Raw genomic sequence first — 12,566 nt, forward strand, 5'->3', positions numbered from 1 at the left:
GGAGAAATTGAATTTGAACAGAGCCTGATGCAGGGCTGACTTGCTAAGCAGGTGTCCCAGCCACCAACAAAGAGGATTTACTACATTGCTGGGAGTCATAAGCAATTTCTCTTCTAAGAATGATGCACATTAAAACTATGCTCACTTGCCATTATTCACTTACCAGATTTGTAAATATTCCTGTATTTGGTGACATACCTTTGGCAAGGAAGTGAAGGAATCCAAGACTTCAATACATTGCTGGTGGGAGTATAAACTACTACAATTTCTATAATCAGAAATGTAGCAGCATCTATTACAATTTCAAACACACATACTTCTGATCAGGCAATTCTGCTTCTAGCAATCTAGTCTACATATGTGGTTCTACATATGCAAAATGACATACATACAAGTTTATTTGTCACAGCATTGTTTGTAATGGCTAAAGAATCAAGCCACCCAAAATACCATCAGAATGAAAGGGTTTAAATGAGTTATGATACATCCAGAATGGATGGTATGTGGCTAAAAAGCAATAAGCAAGCTACCTGTGTACTGATAGGGGAAGTCTTCAAGATATAAGTAAGTCTACAAGATAAGATAAGTGAAAAATCATGTACAGAACCATGTACATAGTTTGCCACCTTTTGTGTAAACAGAGAGAAAATCAGGGTCTGTATCTGTTTCTTTCAATATAAAGAAACTGAAAAGATATATAAGAGTTCATAACAGTGATTTCCATGGTGAGAGAGGAGGGATAAACAGAGGAGTAATCAGGAAGGAAGGGAGACTTTTCACTGCACACTCTTATACACATATGTATGTATCACCTGTTGAAAAAGTAAATTAATAAGGCTTTTATCAAATATTATTGGAATAAAATTGGAAACATGGAATCATTTGCATCTGTACAAAATGTACATTGATACAACTTCCACTGACAACACATTACATTCTAGTTATAAAAAAAAAAGTGTCCAAAGAATAAGATTCATTGTATTAGTCAGGCTCCAGCCAGAGTAGACTAGGTTACGTTGCACTAAATAAACAACCACAAAATCTTAGTATTTTACAAAACACATTTTTTCTTTCTGCTGTGTACCTGTTGAGGGTCTGCTGCAGTTCTTTTCCATATTGCCTGCATTCCAGCTCAATGTTGATGAAACTACTGCCATCCAGGAGTCTCATGCCAGGAGTAAAAGCATGAGATGGTGAACCAGAATCTCCTAAAGCTTTCTTAAAAGGGACACACATTTATTATTTAGCGATATTTTATTGGCCAACGCAAGTCATATGGCCTCTCTTAAATTCAACAAGACAGAAACTAAACCTTCCCACAAAGGAGGGGTGCATCTCAAGTCACACAATCAAGCCAAAATTAATGGCATAAGGTACTATAAATCTCTCCCACGCAGGAAATATTTTGAAAAATAATACTAATTACTATATATCCTATACATCCTTTGTTATGAAAAGGTCTTAATTTTCTCTTTGACTCCCTTCAATATATACTGAGCCAATCCCAACACTATGTTAATTCTAAGCTCACATAATAAAAGCATTAACGAAAGTGCCTAGAGCTTCTACATACCTATCTCATTGCTCTCTAGACAGGAACAGACCTTGAAATTGTTAAAATTGTCAGGAAAGGGTTTACTTTGCTTATGAGTGAATTGGTCCTGTTTTTAAAGTGAGTATTCACTGTTTTCTAACAAATCACATCGCATAGTTAAGTCCTCCTATGTCCTCAAGCATCAGTAGGAATGTATGTCATTTAATAAAGTCAGATCTATGTGAAAGGTGATTTGTAATTGTGAATGAGAAGATATTTTAACCAACTTAATGAATAAAAGAAACTTGGATTTTAATAATCATTTCCAAGTATGCAACCTTTTTCTCATACTGAAATAGTTGATTGAATATTATCTACAGAATATACTTCAATTAAAATTTTAAACTCCGTCACTTAATTCTCTTTAGTCCCTCTTCAGTTATTATCAGCCACTCTATACCTTATTCAGATAAGTAGCACATAACATCTGGTATAAAAATTGAATACCATTTGAAATCTAGATCTGCCTGCAAAATTATATTATCTCTGAATCTGTTAACCAGGTAGCATTTATGTGGATTTTATTACCCATAAAAAGCAGAAACCATTTTGACTCTAATAAAATCTTCTTGGGGACCAAACAAAACCTCCTAAACAAAAAGATTATTTTTTACTTAAATCATCACCTGGGAAAGATTACTTGATCTGATTTGAAAGTGGCCAAAAACTTGAATTCCATTTTAATACTACTTCTTAAATTGTCTATGTTGCTGTGATTGAAACTGAGAACTGAATGAAATTACAAGACTGAAGTAGAATAAAGTTGGGAAATAGTATGAGCTTCAGCTTAGAGGTAAGATCTGAGAAGGGATATTGAATAATGAGAAAAACTGTCTGGGTGAAATAGACAGATTATGATGGTAAGTAATGAGAGGCAGGTTTGGAAAAGTAAATTAGAATAAATTGTAGAGGACCTGGAAATCCAGCTAAGGATTCTGATGGAAATGAGCAGATACAACAGGTTTTCAAATAAGAGGCTGAGAGGAGGAATGGACCAAAGCAGAGTGGAAGGCATGAATGGAAGTGGAGAACCCATTGCCTCCATGTGTAAGAATTAGGGATGATAAGGGATCTGAGTTTGACAAAGACAGTATGGAGAGATACAAGAGAAGGGTTGAAAACACTGAAAACTATAAACTAACAGAATTTGAGTAAATTGATATGAAACAAAAAGAAGAAAGGAATCTCACAGATTTTGAGGCTGGGAAAATTGGAAGATGGTGACAAAGAGAATCAATCCACAGGGATGCGGAGTGGGGGAATGAAGATCTGGCTTGAAAGTTAGAGTAGAAAAGGTATGTGTAGGTAGATGTTTATATGTAGGAAGAGATTTGGAACATTACTTTTACTAATTTTAAAATTAGATATGAGATTATACAAATTAAAACGTCAGCAAGATATTTCTTTTTTTTAAATTTTTAATGTTTTATTTATTTCTGAGAGAAGCAGGGTGAGCAGGGGAGGGTCAGAGAGAGAGGGAGACAAAGAATTCGAAGCAATCTCCAGGCTCTGAGCTAGCTGTCAGCACAGAGCCCGACGCGGGGCTCGAACCCACGAACCGGAAGATCATGACCTGAGCCGGTCAGACTCTTAACCTACTGAGCCACCCAGGCACCCCTAATGTATATACTTTTAACTTAAAATGAATCTATTTCCTTGTAAACCATATCACTTTCATTAATATCTACAAATTTCTAAAACTATACTTTCATTTTTCTCCTTCCAGTTTTGATATTACTGTTGTGTATAGATTCTCAGATTCTACTGCTATTACCAATGCTCAATCACTAATCTTTTAAAGAGCTTTTTAGAACAACAACAACAACAACAAAAATATTTGTTTACTCACATACTTACCATTTCAAGAGCTCTTCATTGCCTGTGCGGCTCCAGATTTCTATCTTGGGCCATATTTCTTCTGCATGAAGTATTTATTTTAAGATATTTTGCAGTGTACTCTCCTAAAGATGAATTCTTTCAATTCTTATAGGTCTGAAAAAGTCTTTATTTCACCTTTATTTTTAAGAATATTTTCTCTAGATATAGAATTATAGTTTGGCTCCATTTGTTTGCATTTAATACTTTAAGAATATTTTCCTCTCTTCTGGACTCATTGTTTGTCATAAAAAATCTTTCTCACTTTTGTTTCCCTATATGTAACATTTTTTTTTTCCTGTCTGTCCTTAAGATTTTTTTCTGTTATTGGCTTTGAGCAATTTGGTTACACTATGTCTTGGTGTATTTTTGTTTGTTGCTTGGTTGTTCTTTTCATGTTTCTAATATTTGGAGCCTGTTGACTCTCTTGAATCTGTGCACTTATTGTTTAATCAAATTTGTAAAATTTTAGGGTATTATTTCAATAAATATATTTATAATTTTCCTTCTCTCTTTTGAAGACTCAATTTCCCTAGAGATTGGGCTACTTGAAGTTGTCCCACAGTTTACTGATGCTCTCTGTTCATTGTCTTAAGTCTTCTTTTTTCCCTGTATTTCATTTTTGGTAGTTTCTATTGCTATGTTGTCAAGTTAACTAACTTAAGTTTTGCAATGTCTGGTCTTTCTTTATCCCATCAAGTGCATTTTTCAAATCAGTATTGTATATTTTCCATCTGTAGCAAAGAGATTTGGTCCTTTAAAAAAAATATCATCCATGTCTCTACTTAGGATACTTAATCATTGTTATAGCTTTTTGAATGTGTGCAGTGTAATAATAATAATAATAGTGTTATGATGCTCCCCTGATAATTCCAGCATTTCTTTCAGTTCTGAGTTGTTTGGATGGACCAATTATTCTCCTCATTATGAGTCATATTTTTCTGCTCTTTTTCCATGCTTGGTAATTTTTTATTAGAGGCAAGACATTGTTAATTTTGCCTTGTTGAGTGCAATTTTGCCTGAATTCTGAGTATTTTTGTAATCTTATACATTTTCTTGAGCTTTTTTTTTTTCTTGGAGTTGTTTAAATTATTTTTAAATAATTGGAGTCTTTTGGGTCTTCTTTTAATGTATTTGTTTTGTTTTATTTTGTTTTATGTTGGACAAGAGCAGTAATTAGTCTAGGAATCATCACCTCCTTGACTGACAAAAGGTGCTTCTAGGTGTACTACCCAGTTCTGCGTGAACTATGGAGCTTTCCAGTATAACTGGGATAGCAGGAACTATTCTTGTACCATCTGGGCTCTAGGTACTGTCCTTTCTATCCATTTGGGCAGTTCTTTACATGGATTCCCACATGTGCTGAACAGTGCTCTGTGTAATGCTGCAAGCGTCTGAAAACGCTTCAGGTTTTCAGAGTTCTTTCCTTGTTCTGCTCTCAACTTATAAATATTCTTCCCTGCTGACTATAGTTGCCCCTGTGTCCTTGAACTATCAGGTCTGTGTCTTCCACTAAAGGCATTGACTACTCCCTCCTTGGTTTTCCCTTTTCCAGCACCACAGCCTGGGAACTTTTGCAGAGAAATATACCAAGTAGTTGTTGAACTTATTTCATTTGTTTCCTATGAGAGTGAGATGTCTTTATAGCTTAAAGTCTAGGGTCCTGAATATAATTGTTCTATCCATATTGATTTTTTTTTTTTTTAGGTAGATTGGTAAAATCTGTGTATGAGAAATCTACTGTATCCTAAAGTAGAAGTCACTTGGTTTTAAGTAATAGAAACCCACAGAAGGAAACAATTAAAAACTGAATGCATAGGAACACAGCACAGTCCTTGAAACTAGACTTCTTGGTTTTAAATCCTAGCTCCACCAGTGTAACATTAGGCAATTTTCATGAATCTCTATGATTCATTTACCTCATGTGTAAAATAAAGGTGATTAAAGTAACCACTTCACCAATTTAATATGAGGACTAAATCAGTTAGTATATATGAAGTGCTTAGAATACTGCCTGTCTCATGGCAAACCCTCAATACGACTAGTTATTCTCTTATTAGTTGTAGCAGTGAGGAGCTCTTCTATTATTATTATTACAAGGAGAATGTATAATAAAGTTCTTCAAGAAACTGGAGAGAGGAAATGGAAATGCATTAGTAACCAAGGTTATTGGGGTTTTTTTTTTTTCCTCTTGAACAATGGATGTATCTCATCTATGTTTTTTCTCAGTTTCTTCTTCATTCTGATCTTTCCCTATGTAAACTAACTCTTTCTGCTTCTCCTAGTGATTCTGACTAAACACTCCTGACCTGAGTTGTTGAGTTTCTATGTACTAACGCTAAGAAATTATCTATTGGGAAAATACACATGACTGACTCGGTAGGAGGGGAAATTCAGAAAGTAAATGTTTGGGTTACAGAGTGTTTACTATAGGGAAAAATTTTCATTAAGATTAAAGAACTCTCATTAGGATCACATATCTGAGTTTGCTTTTAGGGGGCTTGAATACCTTCAGAGATTTTGGTTTCCTTAAGATTTTGAGATCTCAAAGACATATGACTTAAGGGTGGTAAAAGAAAAAGGCTTCAAAAGTGAATTGGGAATAATGTAGAAGCAAAGTTCCCACGGGTGGGAAACTGTGCTTTTCTACTACTTAACAAATGTCTCCTTCCTTTTTGTTATTCAGTAAATCTCACTTTGAATGAATAAGTGTCATTTCAGTAATGCTCTATTTCTAACTAGCTGTCGAATTTTTCAGACATGCATGAAATAATTTCATGAGTAATAATTAACAAGTGACAGAAGTTAGCTGTATATGTTTTTAAATTATGAAAATAGATAACATTTTCTTCCTTTACTTGTTTAAAAAATTTTTTGATTGTTCTTTTCAAAGAGAAATGAGTGGTCTTCAGTTAATGTCTAAAAAAATGAATTCAATGAAAGCCAAAGGGTGTTAATTTTAGTTCCCTTAGTGTTGCTTGTATTAGATCCTATATAGTTTTTAAAAAAGCCTCTTTGGAGAATTTAATTATAAGGACCCTTCAAAGTATTAAGGTATCTTAATACTTTCTGTAAGGCAAAAAGAAGACTCTAACAGATTAATTCAAATATTCCTGTTTTAGTAGAATTATTTATGGGAAAGAGTGTTCAGAAGTAGAATTGTTAGAGTAGGTAGACAAAGACAGAAATGTCTGGTTAAATGTTACAAGGCTCTTGACTGACTGTCCTCTTCGTGGATGGACCACTGTTTTCTCAGAACAAGATTTAGTCTCGTTGTTTATAATAAACCACTTTCTCATTTTATCAAGACTATGATTTTCTTCCTGTAAGTAATTTATGCATTTTCTCACCCAAGTAGCTTCTTTTCCAAACCAAATTTTAAATGTTTTTTTCTTCTACAGATCCTAGCAAAAGAGAGATAATACTATTCCCCAAAATTTAACCTCTTGTCTAATAAACACTGATAAATATTTGTTGTTATGTGTAGATGAAAAATATGATGTATTATGTAACACGGACATTGAATCCAATTTCAAATACAAGAAAGGAACTTATTATTTTTTAAACATTTATTTATTTATTTTGAGAAAAAGAGAGAGAGAGAGCACCAGCTGTGGAGAGGCAGAGAGAGAGGGAGAGACAGAATCCCAAGCAGTCTTCATACTATCAGCATAGAACCTGATGAGGGTTTCAATCTCACCAACAGTGAGATCCTGACCTGAGCCAAAATCAAGAGTCGGCCACTTAACTGACTGAGCCACCCAGGCATTTGAAGAGAACGTTTTAAACAAACTGAGTGTGATTTTTTTTCTATGAACAAAATTCTTAGGTCATTTAAATTAGCATGTTAGTAGTCCAGACAGGGTAGCATATTTGGATGGCTTATAAAACAAGACATAAAGCATTTAAAGAATATAAAGATCTTGTTGTCATCATTTGTTTATTTTGTTTCTAATTTTGTTGCAGTTTTTTTTTTTTTTTAATCTGTCACATCATGGGAACCACAGTGAAAGCTACCTTCTAAGTTTGACTCATAAGCTTATGTTCACTAGGGTTTTATAAAATTGCATTTAAATTATTTACAAAATTGCATGCCTATATTGTACAAATCAGAGAGATTGATTTCTAACAGAGAAATAGTGAAAATAATTTTCTAAGTCAACTTATAGGGTCAGAAAGGAAAACAAGAAAGTTATCATTCAAATGATCTTATACAAAGGCTTTCAGAGCTATTCTGTGCACAAAAGAAAATGTGCAATGCAGAGGAAAGGGGTGGGTCCCAATGGTTTGGGCTTGTCAAATTTTAAATCAAAGTTTTTGTTAATATTCCTTTTCTTATTTGATAGCCATAACTCTCCCTTTAATCATCTCTTTGGTTAATTTGTGTTTCTAGTCTTCTCTGCTACTTTTAAACAAATCATTTTCTTTCTATGATAATAGAAGTTCCATAAAGGCAGATGTTTTTCACACTTGTCGTCACTGTTGTATCTCTTAAGTCCAGAACAATATCTGACTCATAATAGATTTTCAATAAAATATTTGTTACTGAACGTTAAATGACTTTACACTACTTGGAAAGTCCTGGAAACAGTCTCTCTGCTACATTTATGGAAAAAATGAGAAAAGAAAAGAGAATTTCCAGCAAGCTCATAAACGTTTTGAGTATGGAAAATCTATATGGTGCCTCTTTGTATATTCATAACATAAAAAGCTCCAGAAAAAAATATAATAGCTTTGAACATAGAAAATAATCAATAACTGTCATTGATGGATTTTCTTCCAGGAGTTTGTTCCCAAAGATGAAACACAGAGAATTTTGAGTGCTTTCTGCTGCTGCTGCTGCTGCTGCTGCTGCTTCTTCTTCTTCTTCTTCTTCTTCTTCTTCTTTTTCCTCTTCTTCTTTTTCTTATTTTGCATGCTGCAGAAGACCAATTCAAGGGTTAACTCCATCATACCACTTTTTCTTCACAGGTTTCTAAAAGAGAATAAAACAGTCTGGGGACTAGTAGTTTCACGGTGTGGGTTTGAAGGTGATTGGTGTGGTATTTCACAGCTTTTGCAGGAATAAAAACCCACTTTGAGTTTACTCCATTAGGAAATAAAGCTTCCTTTCTCTTTCTGCATCACTCTCTGCACAGGTTTTGCAAATTAAAAATATTTATTGACAGAATGAATGGTAATGGTAATTGTGCAATGACCTTCACTATAATAGACACGGAGGGGGAGAAGGATGGGATAAAGGGGTGCATTCTTCACAGCTATAGACAAACCAAGTGTCGCTTTTACTTAGCTTGGGGTTATTAGTTTTGGACTTCCATTTAAATATGAATAAACCTAAATTTTTGAGCTGATTTGACATAGTAGAAACAGATTGGCGATCATTATCTTTCATTGCCTGATGTACAATGTGTTGAAAATTATTTTTCTCTCTTTATCTTTTATTTTTTTTAAATTATTTTCAGGAGAAAAGTTTTATCTGGCCCCTATTACTTCATGTTGGCTAGAAGCAGAAGTTGGAATGTCTAAGAGACTACCACTGGGTCACTTTGGACTTTTCATGCTAGTGAAGAAAGAGGAAAATGTAGGGGGGCAGAGGGCACACTTGGATGGTTCAGTAGGTTGAGCATCAGACTCATGATTTCAGCTCAGGTCATGATCTCACAGTTCTCAAGTTCAAGCCCACATAGGACTCTGTGCTCTCAGCTCAGAGCCTGCTTGGGATTCTCTTTTCCCCTGTGCCCCTCCCCTGCTTGTTTTCTCTGTCTCTGTCTCTCTCTCTTAAAATAAGTAAACTTTATATAAAAAGCAAAAAAGGGGATTACTGTACTGAAGATGACAATTGACCTTTATATCCACGGGGAGGGTTTGTTTCTTCTACAACATAATGGTAAGAAGGAACATGTCCGTAATGCAAAAGATCCTGGGCCACCTGGGTGACTCAGCATCTAAGTGTCTGACTTCAGCTCAGGTCATGATTCCTCAGTGTGTGACTTCAAGCCCTGTGTTGGGCTCTGTGCTAACAGCTCAGAGCCTGGAGCCTGCTTCTGATTCTGTGTCTCCCTCTCTCTCTGCACTTACTCTGCCCATGCTCTGTCTCTCAAAAATAAATGTTTAAAAAAAAAAAAAGATCCCTTGGGATCTTTCCCAGTACTCCCATGTACATGGTTAAAATCAAAGGAAAACTACAATAGCCCAAAACAAGCCGGTCTGATGGTGGTCCATACACTTCAACACTTAAAGAAGGTAGATTTAGATCATTCCTTATGAGCTAAGGAATCACAGCAAGCTAAGGTACCTGGGTCAAGCAGTTATAAAGATCAGCTATGACCATGGAATTAGTTGTACAAGGAAGGATTGCAGTGGATATGAATCTTACTTATAATGACCTAGATATATTTATGTATATATTAACCAGGTTTTTCTCTTTCTTTTTTCCTTTCCTCTACCATTTGTCACAAGATGTGATGCTAATAATTACTCTTAGCTCTCAAAATTAAAGTTACAAAGTATCAGGGGAGGTGTATGTCTCAGCTAGATGAAGAATGAACACACCTACAAACAGATAAAAGGACTCTGAGTCCTTTAGGGGAAGATAGTTGGCACAGTTTCAGTTACACAAAGGGGAGTTGCCAAAGCTTGCTATCATCTTTATTTAAATGCTAAGTATTGATAAAGGAAATGTATATGGATTCAGGTTGACCAAGGAGGGGCTAGGGTGGGCTTGTATCATTTAGCTAAGCTGGAACTCTGTTTCCCAGAATTCTTTGTTCGCTGTCACTGTGTGCCAAAAGAAACATTCGGCATAGATTAGGAAGGCAGAAGGAGCCAGCAGTCACCTTCCTGTTACCCTGAGAGGTCAGGGCAGGGACAAGGAGCTGCTGAAGCTTCCACAGTGTGCTCACTACCCGCTGTCATGTAGAAGCCAGGCCTGCAGTGACTTCAGATGATGGCAGATTTTCTTCTTTAGGTTCTGTGACTCCTGGCTGAGGTGTGTGTTTAGTTAGTGATGGAGGGTGCCAGCTTCCCCAGGTAAACACCATTTTGAGGCTGGAGACCCGAAGATGGTGAGGTAGGTTGTAATTTGTCTTCTTAGGTTCTAGTTCATCTTGTGTTTTCCAGCCCATCTCTACATGTTTTAACCAGTTTTTGTTCCCTGCACTTCACATCTGTCCTCTCTTCCTGACTACTTGCCTTGTTGAACTTCAAAATGTAAACACCAGATACAGAAGCAAAAGCCCTATATGAAATTTTCAACCAATGATGTAAGGCCAAACCTCCCTAAAACTCATTTTGTTATAGAGATGTGTATATATGTGAGTGTGTGTATGTATCCTAGTGATTTTGCTTCTCTGAATAAACTGACTGGGATACGTTGCAATCTTTTTTGAGGTGACCAGAGAAGACTTCTCGGATACCATGAAATCTGAGTAAAGTAAGGAAATTAAGAATGAATATAATATATCGTTGAATGCAGTTGTGTGTGATTTGAGGAACTGCGTGGAAGCTAATGTGCTATAGCACAGTGATCAAGGAGCAATAGTGAGGCCAAAATGTACCCAGGGGAAATTTATTTACTTATTGAATATGTTCAGTAGCTTGGCTTTAACCACCTGGGTGGCTTAGTCAGTTAAGTGTCCAACTCTTGATCTCACCTCAGGTCATGATCTTACAGTTTGTGGGTTTGAGCTCTGCATCCGACTTTGCCCTGGTGTCATGCAGCCTGCTTGAGATTCTGTCTCTCCTTCTCTCCATCCCTCCACTGGTTGTGCTCTTTCTCTCAAAATAAATAAATAAACTTGAAAAAATCACACAAGGGAGACTTCCACTTCTAGTTAAGATAAAAATCCTTGTAGTAAGTAGACAAAGATTTCCACCAAGAACAACTAGAGAGGTCAGTTGAAAAAAAATGGGCAAGATCTCAGACAGAAGTAAACCCTATAGTCAATAATTAACCTTCTGTCATTTTTCACTAATGTTATTTGATACATTGTTAGATTGCAGGGGGCAATAATCTAAGAGAAAAGCAGAAATAACACGGAAAAACAACAAAGTGCTTGACTGTCCTGTGGTACTGAAGTGACAAAATTTAGAATTTTTGTCGTCTCCTCAAAGAAGAGTTCTTTAAGAGCTTTAGGCTCTCTGTTGGAACTCCCAGAGTTGGATGAGCCAGATGCAGAAAAAGCTTACCCACGGATGCCTAGCTTTTAGTCAGCTCAGTTTCTACCTGGATTATTATGATGCTACCCAACTCTTAAATGCCTATGAAAAGACAAGGTGATCTATCCATGAAGGAAGATAACATCATCTAGATTGCTGGAAAGCTTCATGCACAGCACTCAGTAATCAGTCCAGAATTGTGAAACATATTTAGCAACAAAGTGAAGACAAAAGCTGGTGATAGGGACTTATAGATGACCCAGTCATTGGTGCTATAGGACATGAGTTTTAAAATAACCATAACTGCTATGTTCAAGAAAGTAGATGATAAGATAGAGAATTTCACAATTAAAAAAAAAAAACAAATGCACCTCTATTCCTATAAAAATTAAAATGAAAATTCTGCAACAGAAAAAGAATACCATAATTAAAAATTAAGTTTCCAGTGAAGGGTCAACAGAAAATTAGGTACAGTGAGAGAGGGCTAATGATCAGGATTGTAGGACACAGTAACTGTCCAGATGGAAGCGTGAAGATGTAAGAGGATAGAAAATATTGGAAAGTGTATAAGAGACCTTTCAGACATCGTGAGGACTTCTAACATGTATATTTGGGAGGCAAAGAATTATAGGGCAGAAACAACATTTGAAAAAATATTGGCTCTGGAAGAACACTTCCCAAACTGATGATAACCATCAAGCCACACATTAAAAGGATCTTGCTTATAGTCATGTGTGGGATAGATTATGAAAGCAGGGACACCAATCGTTGTCTATTAAAAGGTCTAGAAGAAAGATTATGTAGCCAGGTCAGTTGCAACAGTGTGAGGGGAATGAAAAGTAGGCTGAATCTGGATATATTTCAAAGGAGAGCAGGAAGAATGTGTTGATAAGATTAGGGCATTCTGTGTAGAAAAGAGGATGACATCAGTCTGAACTGG

At 35.8% G+C, this 12,566-nt stretch overlaps 1 long non-coding RNA gene across 3 annotated transcripts in view; it reads right to left on the bottom strand.

Annotated features, from left to right (window-relative positions):
• Positions 1 to 7,066: 7,066 nt before the first annotated feature.
• LOC144227267 (uncharacterized) overlaps positions 7,067 to 12,566 on the bottom strand; it is a 53,249-nt gene continuing 47,749 nt past the window's right edge. For 2 of the 3 annotated variants that reach the window (XR_013333889.1, XR_013333887.1), the window contains one exon: positions 7,067 to 8,444. This is a non-coding gene — a long non-coding RNA (uncharacterized LOC144227267). The remainder of the gene's footprint in view (positions 8,445 to 12,566) is intronic. The other variant, XR_013333888.1, reaches the window with a different exon arrangement.

The sequence above is a fragment of the Crocuta crocuta genome, unplaced genomic scaffold (genome assembly GCF_008692635.1).
Source record: "Crocuta crocuta isolate KB4526 unplaced genomic scaffold, BGI_CrCroc_1.0 scaffold223, whole genome shotgun sequence".
NCBI classification, from domain to species: domain Eukaryota; kingdom Metazoa; phylum Chordata; class Mammalia; order Carnivora; family Hyaenidae; genus Crocuta; species Crocuta crocuta.